General features: G+C 42.5%; 1 protein-coding gene across 3 annotated transcripts in view; it reads right to left on the bottom strand.

The window, feature by feature from the left end:
- LOC115152162 (uncharacterized) overlaps positions 1 to 17,105 on the bottom strand; it is a 145,390-nt gene extending 128,285 nt beyond the window's left edge. For all 3 annotated transcript variants that reach the window (XR_003867433.1, XM_029696726.1, XM_029696727.1), the window contains exon 1: positions 16,995 to 17,105. The gene's annotated coding sequence lies outside the window, so the exon portion shown is untranslated. The remainder of the gene's footprint in view (positions 1 to 16,994) is intronic.
- Positions 17,106 to 19,381: the final 2,276 nt, after the last annotated feature.

The following is a 19,381-nucleotide window of genomic DNA, read 5'->3' as shown; positions in this document are numbered from 1 at the left end:
TTGGATACAAACGCAGCCAGTATGGCATCCATCCTGATTAAGTTGCGTGCACATACCTGATACTTCACAAGAATACTGCCACAGAATACTGCACACCATACCCCATACACTATCTTGAGGATCACACAGGCAGGCAGGCGCGGTGTCCTGGGGATCGTGCTTGTGTGTAGAGAAGATACACAAACAGCAAAGGGCTGAGGTTGTTAGAGCGGATGGAGACGATGGGAGCTGTCATCGTGGCCTTCTTTCTCCAGGACACAAACACACAAGCCAGCGTTATTACAGCACTGTCAAAACCAAACTAGCCTGGTGGGGACATGGTCATAACATCACGCACACGCTCACTCTGTCATGTACACACACACACACACACACACACACACACCACTCTGTCATGTACACACACACACCACTCTGTCATGTACACACACCACTCTGTCATGTACACACACACACACACACACACACACACACACACACACACACACACCACTCTGTCATGTACGCACACACACCACTCTGTCATGTACACACACACACTCTGTCATGTACACACACACGCTCTGTCATGTACACAAACACACTGTCATGTACACACACACACTCTGTCATGTACACACACACACACACACACACACACACACACACACACACACACACACACACACACACACACACACACACAGTCATGCACACACACACACACAGACCGTCACATATAGGCATGCAGGCATATACACACACATACAAACATACGCACGCACGCAAACACGCACACACACGTACACACACACACACACACACACGTACACACACACACACACACACACACACACACACACACACACACACACACACACACACACACACACACACACACCCATCTCCAGGCCATCTATAGACAACACTGCAGGACCTGCTTGGACTTAACTTTGATCCCAATAATCTATAGCTGTGTGTGTGCGTGTGTGCGCGTGTGCGCATGTGTGTATGTTTGTGTGTGTTTGTGTGTTTTAGTGTGCATGTGTGTGCGCATGTGACTGTATGTGTGTGTATTTGCGCGTGTGTTATTCTGAATACCTATAGAGAGCCACTGTTGATATACTATAGATATATTCTCTAAAAATAAGCTAAACCCTTTCTCTTTAGGCCAGACAGACCACATAAAGATTGATTTGAAGCTCACAGTCACACTATCCTTCTTCACAGCAGTCCTATGTCCTGGTGGTTTATGCAATCATATGCATTGTGTTTACTGTATCCCCTGTTTACTGTATCCCCTGTATCCCCTTTCTTCCCTCTCACTGTATGAATCCCCTCCCTGCCTCGCTGTCTCTTTCTGTGAGGGATGAGGTAAACATTTCGGGAATTCTGAGGAGGTAGCCACTGCGCTTGATGCCTGTACGTTTAGCCAGGCGGAATGTGGCCTTGCATTGCTGAGGGCCGCTGAGATTTATGGAACTGCGGTGAGGTGTAGCATGTGGCTAACAGATGGTGGCATCATGCTACCCTCTCCTCTCCACTCCTCTCCTCTCCTCTTGCTCTACTCATCCAAGTTTTCATCCCTCTAAGCGTGGCGGTCAGTGCCATTTGGATGACTGTCATTCAAATTCCATTCACTCAGTTGAATGTAAAATCGATAGGTTTAGGATAATATACACATCATGAGGTTGCTACAGCCTAGCCTATGAATTAAAGTTTACAATGTCAAGGCACACAGGTCGAGAGGAAAATTTGAGGTGACAGACAGTGACATATGAAATAGTGCCTTGCACACATTTGCCTGCATCTAGCTGATCTACAGTAGGGTGTAATCATTAGTCCAAAAGTTGCAAACGAGAGTTTCTATTGGCCAAATTCAGGTATTTTTATCCCAGTTTCATTCCGTTTGCTTCCGTTTAAGAAACGTTTGTCAACAGAATCAGAGGAATGAACACACCTCAGTAAGCCTGACTGACCGGTGTCTGTATATAGCCTTGCTACTGTTATTTTCAAATGTCTTTTTACTGTTGTTTTATTTCTTTACTTACCTACACACACACACACACACACACACACACACACGTTTTTTTCCGCACTATTGGTTAGAGCCTGTCAGTAAGCATGTCACTGTAAGGTCTACACCTGTTGTATTCGGCGCACGTGACAAATAAACTTTGATTTGATTTGACCTCTGATCACACGTAAACACAGTTCACATCATAGCAGCCACGTTGTATTATTTCTTGCATCTATGCACTCTCCTCCACTCACCTTTTCCCTTCACTTGTGGACTTCAATGCACAACACATACATTTATTTATTTATTTCACCTTTATTTAACCAGGTAGGCAAGTTGAGAACAAGTTCTCATTTACAATTGCGACCTGGCCAAGATAAGGCAAAGCAGTTTGACACATACAACAACACAGAGTTACACATGGAGTAAAACAAACATACAGTCAATAATACAGTAGAAAAATAAGTCTAAATACAATGTGAGCAAATGAGGTGAGATAAGGGAGGTAAAGGCAAAAAAAGGCCATGGTGGCAAAGTAAATACAATATAGCAAGTAAAACACTGGAATGGTAGATTTGTAGTGGAAGAAAGTGCAAAGTAGAAATAGAAATAATGGGGTGCAAAGGAACAAAATAAATAAATACAGTAGGGGAAGAGGTAGTTGTTTGGGCTAAATTATAGATGGGCTATGTACAGGTGCAGTGATCTGTGAGATGCTCTGACAGCTGGTGCTTAAAGCTAGTGAGGGAGATAAATGTTTCCAGTTTCAGAGATTTTTGTAGTTCGTTCCAGTCATTGGCAGCAGAGAACTGGAAGGAGAGACGGCCAAAGGAGGAATTGGCTTTGGGGGTGACCAGAGAGATATACCTGCTGGAGCGCGTGCTACAGGTGGGTGCTGCTATGATGACCAGTGAGCGGAGTTAAGGGGGGACTTTACCTAGCAGGGTCTTGTAGATGACCTGGAGCCAGTGGGTTTGGCGACGAGTATGAAGCGAGGGCCAGCCAATGAGAGCGTACGGGTCGCAGTGGTGGGTAGTGTATGGGGCTTTGGTGACAAAACGGATGGCACTGTGATAGACTGCATCCAGTTTATTGTGTAGGGTATTGGAGGCAATTTTGTAAATGACATCGCCGAAGTCGAGGATCAGTAGGATGGTCAGTTTTACGAGGGTATGTTTGGCTGCATGAGTGAAGGATGCTTTGTTGCGAAATAGGAAGCCAATTCTAGATTTAATTTTGGATTGGAGATGTTTGATGTGAGTCTGAAAGGAGAGCTTACAGTCTAACCAGACACCTAGGTATTTGTAGTTGTCCACATATTCTAAGTCAGAACCGTCCAGAGTAGTGATGCTGGACGGGCGGGCAGGTGCAGGTAGCGATCGGTTGAAGAGCATGCATTTAGTTTTACTTGTATTTAAGAGCAGTTGGAGGCCACGGAAGGAGAGTTGTATGGCATTGAAGCTCGTCTGGAGGGTTGTTAACACAGTGTCCAAAGAAGGGCCAGAAGTATACAGAATGGTGTCGTCTGCGTAGAGGTGGATCAGAGAATCACCAGCAGCAACAGCGACATCATTGATGTATAAAGAGAAGAGAGATGGCCCAAGAATTGAACCCTGTGGCACCCCCATAGAGACTACCAGAGGCCCGGACAACAGGCCATCCGGTTTGACACATTGAACTCTATCAGTGAAGTAGTTAGTGAACCAGGCGCGGCAATCATTTGAGAAACCAAGTCTATTGAGTCTGCCGATGAGGATGTGGTGATTGACAGAGTCGAAAGCCTTGGCCAGGTCAATGAATACGGCAGCACAGTATTGTTTCTTATCAATGGTGGTTACGATATCGTTTAGGACCTTGAGCGTGGCTGAGGTGCACCCATGACCAGCTCTGAAACCAGATTGCATAGCGGAGAAGGTGCGGTGGGATTCGAAATGGTCGGTAATCTGTTTGTTGACTTGGCTTTCGAAGACCTTAGAAAGGCAGGGTAGGATAGATATAGGTCTGTAGCAGTTTGGGTCAAGAGTCTCCTCATTTGAAGAGGGGGATGACAGCAGCTGCTTTCCAATCTTTGGGAATCTCAGACGACACAAAAGAGAGGTTGAACAGGCTAGTAATAGGGGTTGCAACAATTTCAGCACATTCTATGTGACCAGACAAAAAAAACATCCCAAGCCTAACCATATAATAACCGCTAAACACAGCTAAACTCAAAGCTATTCAACTATTGTCTTTCTCTCTCTTTGACTCAACTACTCATCACATTTGATGCACTGCAGTGCTAGCTAGCTGTAGCTTAGGCATTCAGTACTAGATCAATTGATTGGGTGGACAACATGTAAGTTCATACTGCAAGAGCTCTGATAGGTTGGAGGAAGTCCTCCAGAAGTTGTCACAATTACTGTGCAATCTATGGAAGTGGGTGAGAACCATGAGCCTCCTAGGTTTTGTATTGAAGTCAATATACCCAGAGGATGGAAACTAGCTGTCCTCTAGCTACAACATGGTGTTGCCCTACAGAGTGCTGCTGAGGCTACTGTAGACCTTCATTGCAAAACAGTGTGTTTTAATCAATTATTTGGTGACATGTGAATATATTTAGCATAGTTTTATTTAAAAGGATAACTTTTTAAATGTTTCACTATTTGTATTTGTATTACATTTACTGTGGAGGATGGTCCTCCCCTTCCTCTGAGGAGGAGCGTCAACTGCTTTCTAAAATGTCAGTCCTACTAGTATCAACAGCCCAAGACACTGTCTATTCCTCATTTAGTACTCATCACTAGTCTCATCCTCACCTCACCCCACCCTACCACCCCAACCATCCTTCTCAACTCAACACCATTCACAAAACACCATTTACCCTCCACACTCAAGAAACACTCAACACCTTCAATGTAGCCCTTTCTTCCTTGTCCAATATGCTTATCAACACCACACACACACGCACACGCACATGCACACACACACAAACACACACTGTTTACCCAGAATGGGGCCACCCTATCACAAACTCAACATACTAAAAGCCTCCAATGGCATACTTGCATCACTTCCACATTTCCTCAGTCCAGTCCCTATATTTACATCCACCTGATTTCCCTACTGCAGAATAGCATGTCAAACCTGCCTTGCTTAGTAGCCTATATAGCTTAGCGTGCCTATATAGCCTAGCGCTTAGCTAGCCTATCCAGTCTCCACCACTGACCCTAACTGTGTTTGACATACGCTTAATCAGACAAATTGCTACAAAGACCTGACATACGGAGAGCTGCATAACTCTTTTTTTTTATGAATATTTTTATTAAAGGCCTAGTCCAGTCAAAAACGTGATTTCCTGTTGATTGTATGATATTTCCACACTATGAGGTAGAAATAACTCTTTGGAATTATGAAAATTAGGATAATGCCCTTTTTGTGTAAGAGCTGTTTGAAAAAAAAAATTATGTCAGCCTGTTCAGGTGGGACGGAACCTTTGGCCCCCAGTATTGGCTGTTCATCTGGGTAATGGGGTGGGCTCCAGACCATCCTATCAGCCAATCAGGGCTGTGAATGTAAATATCTTCAAATTTGTTTCCTAATGCCCACACAATCGAAATAAACATTTTAAGGGCCAAATAAGGCTCATGAAAATAAATCATAAAAATCTATGATTATTTTAATTACATAAAGACACAGTGATTTACTAGACAACTAATGATGATTAAAACATTTTTTTTCAAAGGCTGCATGGGGGCTTTAAGGATTTACCAAGAAAAAGAATGGAAGTGACAAATACAATAACAATGTTCAAGCAAGGCACAAATTGGGATATCAAGAATTGTTAAATGGACAATAACAAACTAATGTAAGAGCAGTAGAACTCTTGACATGCATCTCGGCTGCTCTCTTGTCTGTGCTCTCACTTCCCTGGTAGTGTGGCCAAGAAGTGAACACCCAGCCCCAGGCCAATACTCTACTGTACACCGCCTGCTGATTCTGATTTAGCACCTCTCCCTTCCTATCAGACTTGTTGTGGAACCAGAGCTAGGTTCAGAAGGCCTGCCTCACACATATGCAGTATGCACACACGCACACACCACGGTATGGACACATTAAGTTTGCCAATCAAACCTGCCACCATCTGACGCCATCTAATTATATACACCATAACCATAAAACACTTACAGATGCGGGAACACACACAAACACAAACATCAATGAATACTTATAGCGTATCAGCAGTGTTTATACCAGTGTGCCTACACACACCCTCATACAAACTTATGTGTGTGTGTGTGTGCATGTGTGTGTGTGCGTGTGTCGTGTGTGTGTGTGCATGTGCATGTGTGTGAGTGGCCTGGGCTGACGCTGGTACTTTCCTTAACCCTCCCTGCAGCTAAGGTGTATGATCTCAGTGTGTCGGCGTCTACATCAGGTGAAGTGGATGATGCAATCTGGAGCCTGGTCTGAAGAACCAGAGTGTTAGTGATTGCTGGTTAATTTGCTCCCTCCATTCTCTCCCCCACTATTTCCCCCTGTTTCACATAGTGCTCAGGTAGGGCTCGTATATTTTAACTACCGTCATAATAAACATACAATTAATTTAAGAGGTGGGTTGGCTGCTGCTCCGGGCAAAGAATTGTGCTGCTGGTTCGAAAAGTCATGTGTGCCGTCTCAAAGGCAGCTAAAAGACTGAGGCCTCATCACCAGGACCCTTCTCCCACTCACACCCAACCCACTCCTCTCACCTTAAGGGAAGGTGTTTGACTAAGTTCAGGGGTCACATTTTGATAGCTTGATACAGTCTCACACACACACACACACACACACACACACACACACACACACACACACACACACACACACACACACACACACACACACACACACACAGAGTAGCTAGTCAAACTCTGATATTAGAGGGACATTTTTCTCTGGTGAATCATTTTTGGAAGTTGAATAGTCTATCTGAATTAGACCTTTAAATCCGTCGACAGTAAGATCAGATGCCAGGTATATCATGAAGGAACAAAAAGCAACATTACACAGCTTTAGAAACATTAACAAACATGAATTCCATACCAACGCACATTACCATACCAACGACATTAAAGAATTCTGAACACAGACCGTGGGGAAGATGTCAGCCATATGGTGAACCCTAACGTCATATTTTTCGTCTACTATAACCATATCGTTTCTGCATACTTATTCATACACAGCAACCATTACAACCAAAATATTTAAATCAGACCAAAATATTTAAATAGACACAAATTGGATTGGCATCCGAAAGTGCTTGCAACACATAACAATTCGGCGATCCAAATATTCTTACTGCCTCCCGTGTGGTTAAAGCAGCCAAAATATTCAGCTCACACCAAATGGGCCTCCACCAGATTATTCACTTTAACTGATGAAAGACTCGGGGAGGAAGCGCTTAATGGGTAGGAAATGCTGAGTCTCGGGTCTGTGTGTGTGTTAGTGTGTGTGTGTGTGTGTGTTCATGCGTGCATGTGAGAGAGACTCTAGACTCTGTGGTGCTCCTCTGTAAGAGTTTGGCAGCGCCCCAACCAAGGTTTGTGGGCTCGGCTCCCATATGTTTCTGATTTCGTGCAATTTAACTAGATTGGCACTTTATTCGCTCCACTGGAGAGTCCCGACTCTGATGTCTGTCAGCTGAGGAAAACAGGAACAAACAACCAGCGGCTGCACTGCCTTCCCACGCAACAACCTCTTCCTTATCGCACTATAGCATCTCCTCTCTCGGCTAGCGTTAGCGCTAGGAGCTACACAGCCCGATGGGACCACTCAGCTAAATATCCTACAGCTGTTTACCCTACTGCTCTAAAAAGACAATCACAGTGGCCTGATGACGACGACTCAGCTCAGCTCTTAGTGAGGGCTTATGTCATTTTGACATTGTTAAAGGGACATGCTTTTCATGATACAGGCATTATAATAGCAGAGTAAACATTAGTCTAATGACTGACTGACATTGTATTAGACGGGTAGATGCAGTTAACCAGGACTTATTACTTCTAAGCTTACTTTTTAACAATGTCATTTTATAATTGTCAGAAAACATTGTTCATTTTCATACAGTTTTCTTGCTTTCCCAACATGTGAGTATCATTTTGACTATATAAATGTATGATTGTCAAAACATTATTTCCTTACTGCTGTGCTTACCCTGGATTAAAACCTCTTACAGCTCCTTAAGGATTAGGGGGCCGTATTGACAATTTCGGAAAAAATATGTGCCCATATTAAACTGCCTCCTACTCACACTCAGAAGCTAGGATATGCATATTATTCCTACAGCTTCCACTAAATGTCGACAGTCTTTACAAAGTTGTTTGAAGCGTCTACTATGAACAGAGACCGAATGAGAAGGAGGGGAAGTTGTTGAGGCAGGGGATGACATCACTTCTTGGCGCGCGTTCATGAGAGTGGATCCTCCGTTCCAAAACCTTTTTCAAGACACAGGAACTGTCCGGTTGAAATATTACTGAATCTTCACGTTCTGAAGGCCCTAAAGATTGATGTTTTACAACGTTTGACATGTTTGAACGAACGTAAATACAACTTTTTTTTACTTTTCGTCGCGACATCGTCCGCACGCTTCCTACACTTGGAGTAGCTTACTGGACGCGCGAACAACAAGGAGTTATTTGGACATAAATTATGGACTTTATCGAACAAAACAACATTTGTTGTGGACCTGGGATTCCTGGAAGTGCCTTCTGATGAAGATGATCAAAGGTAAGGGAATATTTCTAATGCAATGTATGATTTTAGATGACTCCAAGATGGCGGCTATCTGTATAGCCTAGTGTATTTTTCTGAGCTCAGTACTCAGATTATTGCAAAGAGTGCTTTCCTCGTGAAGCTTTTTTGAAATCTTTCATAGCGTTTGCATAAAGGAGATGTTCATCTATAATTCTTTGAATGACAGTTTAATTTTGTATCAATGTTTATGACAAGTATTTTTGTAAATTGTGGCGCTGATTCACCGGCAGTATTTGAGGGAAAATATTTTCTGAAAGTCACGCACCGATGTAAAATGCTGTTTTTATATATAAATATGAACTTTATTGAACAAAAAATGCATGTATTGTGTACATGATGTCCTAGGAGTGTCATCTGATGAAGATCGTCAAAGGTTAGTGCTGCATTTAGCTGTGTTTTGGGTATTTGTGATGCATGCTAGTTGCTCGGAAAATGGCTGTGTGGTTATTTTTGTCGATGTACTCTCCTAACATAATCTAATGTTTTGCTTTCGCTGTAAAGCCTTTTTGAAATCGGACAACGTGGTTCAATTCAGGAGAAGTGTATCTATAAAATGGTGTAAAATAGTCCTATGTTTGAGAAATAGAAATTATTAGATTTGGTTTTGAATATGGCGCTCTGATTTTTTCGCTGGCTGTTGATCCCGCTAACGGGATCCGAGCGGCAAGAGGTTTTAAAGGCCTATACAGTATTACTTTATGCTGCACCTCCCATTCACTGAACATTCTTCCAGCCAGGACAATGGCAACAATAGAGATGAAACAAGATATACACAAAGCAAACATTGACTTCATAACTATCAGCTAGCTATATCTGAATCGTAATAATCAAGCTAACCAAATAGTTTAACAGGCAAAAATGACCTAAAACTGATGTTTTTTTTAAGTAGATGTCAATTAGTGTGTAGCTAGCTGCCAATTCTTTGTGGCTATCTAGCTAGCTAGCTAACAGTAGTAGCTAGCCAGTTAACATTAGCCCAATTGACTTACTATGGGCTTGCAATCTACGTACACTACTGTGGGTATTGTAGGCAGGTAAACATGCTAAAATTAACACAGTATGTATTTATTAATGTATCATGATAAAATTTAGTATTTGGGCAACATATGAGATGTAAATGGGCAATATTTCATTCCAAAGTTTATTTTCTCTCGCTTCAGCTCAATTAATGGCTGCTATTGATTTCAAGAGATTTTGCATCGTTTTTACATGGTTGCGTCATATTTCTGGGCATACTTTCCGTTGAAGCTTGCATCGATACATGCTTAACATGGGAGGGTCATACGTCGTTTGTACAAGACAAAGTCATAAGCAATTGGATTGTCTCTAATGAATCAGAATATCAAAGCCAATGACATATTTTCAAACCGACGCTTAACCCACGTGCGTTCTGGCTCTGGCCCAACCCATCGGTTTCTGGACCAATCAGACGGCACCAAATGTGTACGCATTCGGTGAAGGGTCGGGGAGGTATTCAGATACAGACACATTGCGACAGTGGTTAAGAGCCTCAGGACAAATTCCTGAGCTGACTAGATGAAAAATCTGTTGATGTGCCCTTGAGCAAGGCACTTAACCCCAATTGCTCCTGTAAGTCGCTCTGGATAAGAGTGTCTGCTAAATGACTAAAATGTAAAAATGTAAGGAACTAACTTCCGTGGGTGTGGCATAACATTTTTCCGAAGCAAGAAGTCTGGGTAGCCAGGCAAGCTATTTAGGCCTATATAGTATAAGCAAACTCATCAATAGCTAATGTTTCAATTGAACCCAGAATTCAACTTAAAAACGACAATGCAATAGGCTTAGCATTTCAAGCTCTGGTTGATTTTAAATGATTTTCAACGGAAGCAAATCTCAACATTTGAAGGAGATGTATCTTCTGCTTCAACAATTCCATCACTAATAATTGATATGTTGGATTCACATTTCCATCTCAAGGAAAAATCTAAGTTAAAGAACATGACTAAATCAAATCAAAATGTATTTAAAGTGCATTTAAAGTCTGATTTGATTTAGTCCGATTCTTTTACTTTGGGGGGGGGGGGGGGTTTGAGACAAAACATGTATTCCCTTAATTATGTGGTTACCCTGGAACCACAGGCCAAATGTTTTATTTCCACCAAAATAGACATGCCCAAATGTAATGATTTTTCATGAGATGCCCATAAACAATAAATGGTAATATTCCATAGGTGGTGTACTCAGTTTTAAGGACACAAGCTCAAGTACATAGTAAAAACCTTATGAAATGTATATATGATTTTTTCCTATTCAACACATTTGGGGCAATAGTGCTTGAAATTACTAAAATGCTTTCTAAATATAGTAACACATTAAATTATAAATGACTTATTATAAGATTTCATCTTTCTTATAACTGTAAAATAAATATGATAATACTTAGTGACAGCATTATTGGCACTATATCATATAACTGACAATAGAGACTTTTCTCCTAAATGTCCACTGAGCGGCACAGAGATACTATTCAAATACGTGTAGACTTCTTTCAAGTACAGCTTTAAGCACAAGAGAAATGACTTATTATTTTTCATGTTGAGAGCTCAAAATATACAGTGCCTTGCAAAAGTATTCATCCCTCTTGCCGTTTTTCCTATTTTTTTGCATTACAACCTGTAATTTAAATTGATTTTTATTTGAATTTCATGTAATGGACATACACAAAATATTCCAAATTGGTGAAGTGAAATGAAAAAATTACTTGTTTCAAAAAATTACAAAAAATTTAAATGGAAAAGTGGTGCGTGCATATGTATTCACCCCCTTTGCTATTAAGCTCCTAAATAAGATCTGGTGCAACCAATTACCGTCAGAAGTCACATAATGAGTTAAATAAAGTCCACCTGTGTGCAATCTAAGTGTCACATGATCTGTCACATGATCCCACATGATCTGTCATGATCCCACATGATCTGTCATGATCTGATCCCACATCCCACGGAGCACCATTAAATCCATTATAAAAAAAATGGAGGCACCATAACAAACCTGCCAAGAGAGGGCCGCCCACCAAAACTCAAAGACCAGGCATGGATTGCATGGATCAGAGAGGCAACAAAGCGACCAAAGCTAACCTTGAAGGAGCTGCAAAGCTCCACAGCGGAGATTGGAGTATCTGTCCATAGGACCACTTTAAGCCGTACACTCCACAGAGCTGGGCTTTACGGAAGAGTGGCCATAAAAAATCCATTGCTTAAAGAAAAAAATAAGCAAACACGTTTGGTGTTTGCCAAAAGGCATATGGGAGACTAGCAAAACATATGGAAGAAGGTACTCTGCTCAGATGAGACAAAAATTGAGCTTTTTGGCCATCAAGGAAAACGCTATGTCTGGAACAAACCCAACCCCTCTCATCACCCCGAGAACACCATCCCCACAGTGAAGCATGGTGGTGGCAGCATCATGCTGTGGAGATGTTTTTCATCGGCAGGGACTGGGAAACTGGTCAGAATTGAAGGAATGATGGATGGTGCTAAATACAGGGAAATTCTTGAGGGAAACCTGTTTCAGTCTTCCAGAGATTTGAGACTGGGACGGAGGTTCACCTTCCAGCAGGACAATGACCCTAAGCGCACTGTTAAAGCAATACTCGAGTGGTTAAAGGGGAAACATTTAAATATCTTGGAATGGCCTAGTCAAAGGCCAGACCTCAATCCAATTGAGAATCTGTGGTATGACTTAAAGTTTGCTGTACACCAGTGGAACCCATCCAACTTGAAGGAGCTGAAGCAGTTTTGCCTTGAAGAATGGGCAAAAATCCCAGTGCCTAGATGTGCCAAGCTTATAGAGACATAAGTATTGTCCCGTGTAGCTCAGTTGGTAGAGCATGGTGTTTGCAACGCCAGGGTTGTGGGTTCGATTCCCATGGGGGACCAGTACGGGAAAAAAAATGTATGAAATGTATGCATTAACTACTGTAAGTTGCTCTGGATAAGAGCGTCTGCTAAATGGCTAAAATGTAAAAAAATATCCCAAGAGACTTGCCGCTGTAATTGTTGCAAAAGGTGGCTCTACAAAGTAGTTATGCACGCTCAAGTTTTTATGTCTTATTTCTTGTTTGTTTCACAATAAAAAATATTTTGCATCTTCAACGTGGTAGGCATGTTGTGTAAATCAAATGACAAACCCCCCCCAAATCAATTTTAATTCCAGGTTGTAAGGCAACAAAATAGGAAAAATGCCAAGGGGGGTGAATACTTTCGCAAGCCGCTGTACATCACAATGAGATGATATGCTTGACTGTCCTCTTTCATATTCCGTCTCCAGGCTGGGCTCCGTTGCTCAGATGGAGAGCAAATCGATTCCTTGTCCGGACAGGCCAGAAAATTGACACGTCATTCCCAATGCAAATGTGGGGTCTGAAACCTGACACTTCAAGTCAGCTCCACTGATAGAGTGGCAGCAGAGAGCAGACAGATGGGGCATTCTGGGACTATAAATCACTGGACCCTATAACATTCACCGAACATTTTGTATATCAAAATGTCAGTTATCGACGGTCCAGAACCGCTCACAGTGCCCATATAGGGGACTTAACATCTAAGAGAAAGGCCTAAGTCATATGAAGGTTGCCAATTGATCAGTTTCTGCCACGGCGCTGACCTATATCCATTTGTACTTGTTGGAACGAAGTGAGAACCGACTGTGCAAATTGCCTGAATTCACATTGTTTTGGCAGCTCAGACCAATCTATGCAGTCATTTTGTAGAGGAACGTCCACAATTACAATGTCTTCCATAGGAGACGTTGACAATATATCCTAACAAATGTGAGGTGTGTGTGCGCGTGTGCGCGTGTGCGTAGGGTTGGGGAGTAATGGATTACATGTTCATGTCACTGATTACAAAAGAACTTAATGCAATCCGTTACCAGCTAAAATATTGTAATCAGATTACAGATACTTTTGAAAAACTAGATGATTACTTTTAAGAGTTAAGGTTTGGGTTAGGCTTAAAACAAAAATCTCAAAAACAACTTTCTATCGCTGGAATTCAACTTGCAACCTTTGGAATCACAGTCAGATGCTTACGGCCATCCACCATTCCCTTCCACAAAACTAGCAAAACCGAAACTTACTTGAAGGTAACAGCGCTCACTGTTGCCCCTAGTGGCCACTTTCCACGTCATCTCCCAACGTCCTCAGACATGGATGGACGTTGAATCCTGACGTATCACGGGCGACCTGGCTGTTATGGCCAGCTATGTAAACTCTAACATTGATTTATCCTGCAATAGATGTTGTTCAATTGGTAATATTATTTTTTGTCTTCTTCTAATGCCTTTTTAAGGACAAAGTAATCTAAAAGTTACAAAGTAACCAGATTCCGTTAATGAGTTTGGGTAATCCAAAATGTTACGTTACAGATGACAATTTTGGACAGGTAACTAGTAACTGTAACAGATTACATTTAAAAAAGTAATCTATCCAACCCTGTGTGCGTGTGCATGGCTGTGGGCAATGCGGAAGGGTGTGTATATGGTTGTGTTTCAATGTGTGCCTGGAGGTAATTCTAATTTATATATACATTTTGGTGCTTGTGTGCACACGCACATCCGATACAAGCAGTACAATCTTACATGTGAGAGCTTGTCTGTGTTAGCTTTCCCCACCTGTGAGAGCCCTTGCATTTCCGAGAATATGTGATTCTGGATACTCAGACTGAAGCCAAAGCCGAGAAAGAGAGACAGAGAGACCATGAGAGACAGCTAGAGATATAGACAGAGAGCAGGTGACAGTCAGAGAGAGGGAGCAGAGAGGACTGGGTCAGGGCAGAGGGCTCTATAATAGGCTGGTGAGAACCACATAACAATGATACAGGCCCAGGGAGCACAGTACCCATGGCGAGGAGGAGGAGGGGAGGGAGGTAAAATATCTGCTTGTGTTGATATGAGCTCACACGACACTAATCTCCGGTGCCAGTGCCACACAGCAGATACACAGGGTTCCCATGCCGCTGGCACAAAGTTGGCACACAGCAACCATAAATAGCAGACTGGGCATCTATAATATCTTCTGTCTTTTCTCTGTTTTGTTTTTACCAGGGGAATGGCATGGCTTGGCAGGGTGGCATGACCCAGCATGTTGCACAGATACACGCTCCTGGGGGAGGGAGGGGCGAGCCGAAGAGGGGTGAGAAGGGCTGCAGGGGGAAGAGGGGGAAGGGAGCGAGGGACACAGCCAGGGCTGTGATCAGTAAATACCTGACATTCCAGTGCCTGGCCTAACCTTGCAAGAGTGACCTCGCTGCCTGCCAAGGCTACCTGAGCCATGCCCCTTGGCCCTGCACATCAGCGCTGGGGGTGAAACTTAAGAGGAACAGAGCGAGAGAGAGATTGCTCATTCATAGGTCAGGGAGGGATAGGGAGGAATCACTCTGGCATAGGGAAACAAGGAGGGTGGGGGAGCTACTAAAACATCAAGCTTGCAGAGCTCCAAAACATTGTTCATATTTTCAGTGGACAAACTATGAAGGGATATCAAATGAAATCCAATTTTATTTGTCATACGCTAAAAACAACAGGTGTAGACATTACCGTGAAATGCTTACTTACAAGCCCTTAACCAACAATACAGATTTAATCAAAAATTAACACACAAAATAACAATAACGAGGCTATATGCAGGGAGTACTGAGTCAATGTACGGGGTACGGGGTACAGGTTAGTTGAGGTAATTGAGGTAATATGTACATGTAGGTAGGGGTAAAGTGACTATACATAGATAATAAACAGCGAGTAGCAGCAGCGTAAAAAAACATTATATATATATATACATACATATATATATATATATATATATATATAAATAAAAAAAGAGATAATGCCAAAAGCCGAAATGCCATAGTGTACCTATCCAAAGCTGTCAGGGAAAAATCACTAACTAAAAGCGATGGGATTGAGGTTACAGTACATAAAACTGCTATATATCATGTACAGAAGAGTCTGTCTTTCCTTTGATCTGACATACACTAGGGTATACAGTTCACACACAAACACGTATGCACACGCATTAGCAAACCCACACACATAGACATACGCCCACGCACATACACACTCATGCTAACACACACCCATGCACATACACACTAATGCAAACACACACACAATAACACGTGCACACACACGCACACACGCACACACGCACACTAATGCAAACACACACACACACTAACACGTGCACACACGTGCACGCACGCACACACGCACACGCACACACACACGCACACACACACACACACACACACACACCATGCTAAATTGCTGCCTTTGACATACTGCACCTCATACATGCACTCACACACTCACACAGCACTGCTCCAACTCTTCCAACTTCCTCAGAGCAAACTCTAGGCTCCAACTCAGACTCAATGTTATCTTTAAAGTGTCACACACACTGCTGACCCATAGAATCAACCTCAACTTCGTCTGACAGTAGCATACTACTCACTCTATCTCTTACACTATAATAATAGCTCTAACCTCAAAAACACTCTCTCCACTTCACTTGCTGGGCTGAATATAACGGTGTTATGTCCTTAATGGAAAACTTGAACAACAGAAACTCAAGAGTCTACAGATGGGATCTTAATTTGATCACGTCCTTGCAGCAAACAATTTTCCTGCACCACAGGAAATGCAAGTTAGCATCTTATTAACTACAAAGATTCATCCATGCATTAGACCATATACATTCAACACGCCACGACAAGGACCATTGAAGATTGAGTTACTGTACATGACGGTCACTCATTGACTTTTCAAACTCTGCACAGGTAACTCTCTTTACCTCTCTTCATCTCAATCTCTTTTTTCCCTTTTTTGACCTATTTTGATTGATGATTCTTCTAATTCGCTGTCTGTATCCATTTTTTTTCAATCAATAATTGTCTGGATCTATTTAACTCACTGTAAAGTGATACTATGGTGTTACTAAAGTGATACTAACACACAGTCACACACATGCATAGAAACACACATGCTTTATGGCTAAACATTAGGTATCTGTGCATGACAGGGTAATTTATAGACACACCAAAATGTGATACACACACCAAACACTGGGAAGTCAAACCTGTCACACACTCTTAATAAAACACAATTAAATTCAATAGAAGTAGTATCAAGACATGAATGCCAGCATTCATTCAGGCACATTCAGAGAAATCACACATGCACATGCATGCCTTATATGCTCCTCACCCACCTTGCGAGCTGCACACCAACTCCTTCAGTTTCCAATGCGGGTGGTGTGTGTAAGTCTCTCGCTTCCCTGGTCCGTTCCTCTCTCCCTCTCTTTCTCTTTCTCACTCACTCTCTCTCTTCTCATTCTATACTCATCGCGTGGCTCTTGTGACGCTCCACGGCTGGGAGAGAGGGAAGAAAGGAGGGAATAAGGGAGGGAGAGGAGGGAGGTAGGAAAAGAGTGACGAGCGATTCCTGCCCAGACTGATGAGTGAGGCTCAGGAAAATACCCTGGGGAGAGAAAAGATTTGGAGAGCTTCACTCTGCAAAAGCTGTCTTTTTCTCCCCCCACTGCACTCTTCTCTCTGTTCCTTTTTTTTCTTAATCTGTACTTGTCCTTCTTGGTTCCCTCTCTCCGCAGATCCTTGAAAGTCTCCTCTGAACCACTTTTACTCTCTTAAACTCCTGCCACTCATCCCCTTCTACATGTATCCCCCTCTCTCTTGCTCTGGTGTGCAGCTGGCTCGATGAGGGACACACACCTGCCCACCTGCCCTGGTCTTATTAAAGTGGGGGATAATTTTCACCGAAAGGAGGTAAAGAAGAAATAATGATCTTATTCTCTTCATGTCTTCCTCTCATTTATCCCTCCTCTTCTCCAGGAATTGTGATGTCATGGGTGCACAGGTATAGTTCCCAGAACTGTCTGAACAGCAGCGAGTCATTAAAAGACAAGACAATTTTCTGGGAAATTAACATGGAATTCTGCAGATGCCGTGGCCACTGCATGTGCCATTGCATAATACGGTCTCTCCTGCAGTTGCCTACACACAGATAGTGTATATACACACACACACACACACACACACACACACACGCACACGCACACACACACACAGGGATGCACGCAGACACACACACACACACAAGAGTGCACACGCACATGCACACACTCTCTTTAAGGTTTCATGGCCTTGACACTCTCTTTCCAGAATGTGAGGAATGCAGCCTGCTGATTGGCTGGTGACTGTGTCCATTAAGCCTCACGCTCACTGGAGTCTCCTCAAGGGTCATGACCAATGTTCCCTCTAATTATTTCCAGCACTGAGCAAATTTCAGGTCTGCTGAGCGCAAACTTGAACGTTGTGAAAATTCTGTGCAACTTCCGGGACATGTTTGTTGTGAACACTGAGGCTGTACACACTTTAAGTTACAGTTTTAACAGTGGCCAAGTAGGCTACTATGGTTATTTGATCATAATGTAGGTCTACCAGAGTGGCCTACCATCAAAAACAATGGAGAAAATGCATCCCATAACATTTTAACGTGGAAATAGCTGTTCTATCATTCAGCCTACAATAGCAGCCAATGTGTGGTGTTCAATGTAGGCCTACATTCCATGAGACTTGAGAGAAAAAAACATGCAGGGCTTGACTGTCACACCCTGACCATAGAGATCCCTATTAATCTCCAAATGCTGGTTTAGGTCAGTGTATGACTTGGGTGGGGAAGTCTATGTTTTCTGTTTCTTTGTTTTTTGGCCGAGTGTGGTTCCCAATCAGAGGCAGCTGTCTATCGTTGTCTCTGATTGGGAATCATACTTAGGTTGCCTGTTTTCTTCCTGTGTTTGTGGGAGGTTGTTTTCTGTTTAGTGTCTGTACCTGACGGAACTGTGCGTTTTCGTTATTTTGTTTGAGTGTGTTTATGAATAAAGAAATCATGAACACTTACCACGCTGCGCCTTGGTCCACTTCAACTACCACTTACGACAAGCGTTACATTGACATTAACCTGTCCACTTGTCCTTCAGACAAAGAGGTGACCCGAAAATATTGTTGTGTTTGATGCAAGAAACCACTTTACAAAATAAAATGCATTACTATTCCCATACCATTGTTACAGAGAATCAGACAAATTATGTTACCCTCTGCTATTGGCTACTTAGCTTATTCAAGCCTGTCTCCAGATACAAAACTTCCCCTTTAAGACAAAAAAAACCCTTTACTAGACTAGCTTTTTAAAGATGTCTAGAAATATAGACGTTTTGTGCTCTTGTAGGAAGCAATCCCTCCCCCATTGCTGACTACAAATAATCTATAACTGGGCTAACATGCAACTCTCGCTTTGATCTCAAAACAAGCACATCTACTCATGACCACTCGTGCTGTAAACACAGTCCAGTTCAAAGTGAATGGCACAGATCCATAAATGGCAATGGGCCATTTGCATATAGACCTACTGCAGCTCTGATTGGTTATGCGCACCGGACTGTGTAGAGTACGTGGTGCATGTCAATGCAATAGAATCCTACTCTGAAGCGTTCTGCCTACATCAAGATCTCTTGCATAGTTAGTTTTGGATACTAAGTTTTGCATAGTTTTTCGGTATGTTGCTTTGAAAGTGGCTAAT

The sequence above is a fragment of the Salmo trutta genome, chromosome 17, assembly GCF_901001165.1.
Source record: "Salmo trutta chromosome 17, fSalTru1.1, whole genome shotgun sequence".
Classification (NCBI taxonomy): Eukaryota; Metazoa; Chordata; class Actinopteri; order Salmoniformes; family Salmonidae; genus Salmo; species Salmo trutta.
Note: the sequence above shows the minus strand (reverse complement) of the source record. Positions and strands in the feature narration are given on the sequence as shown.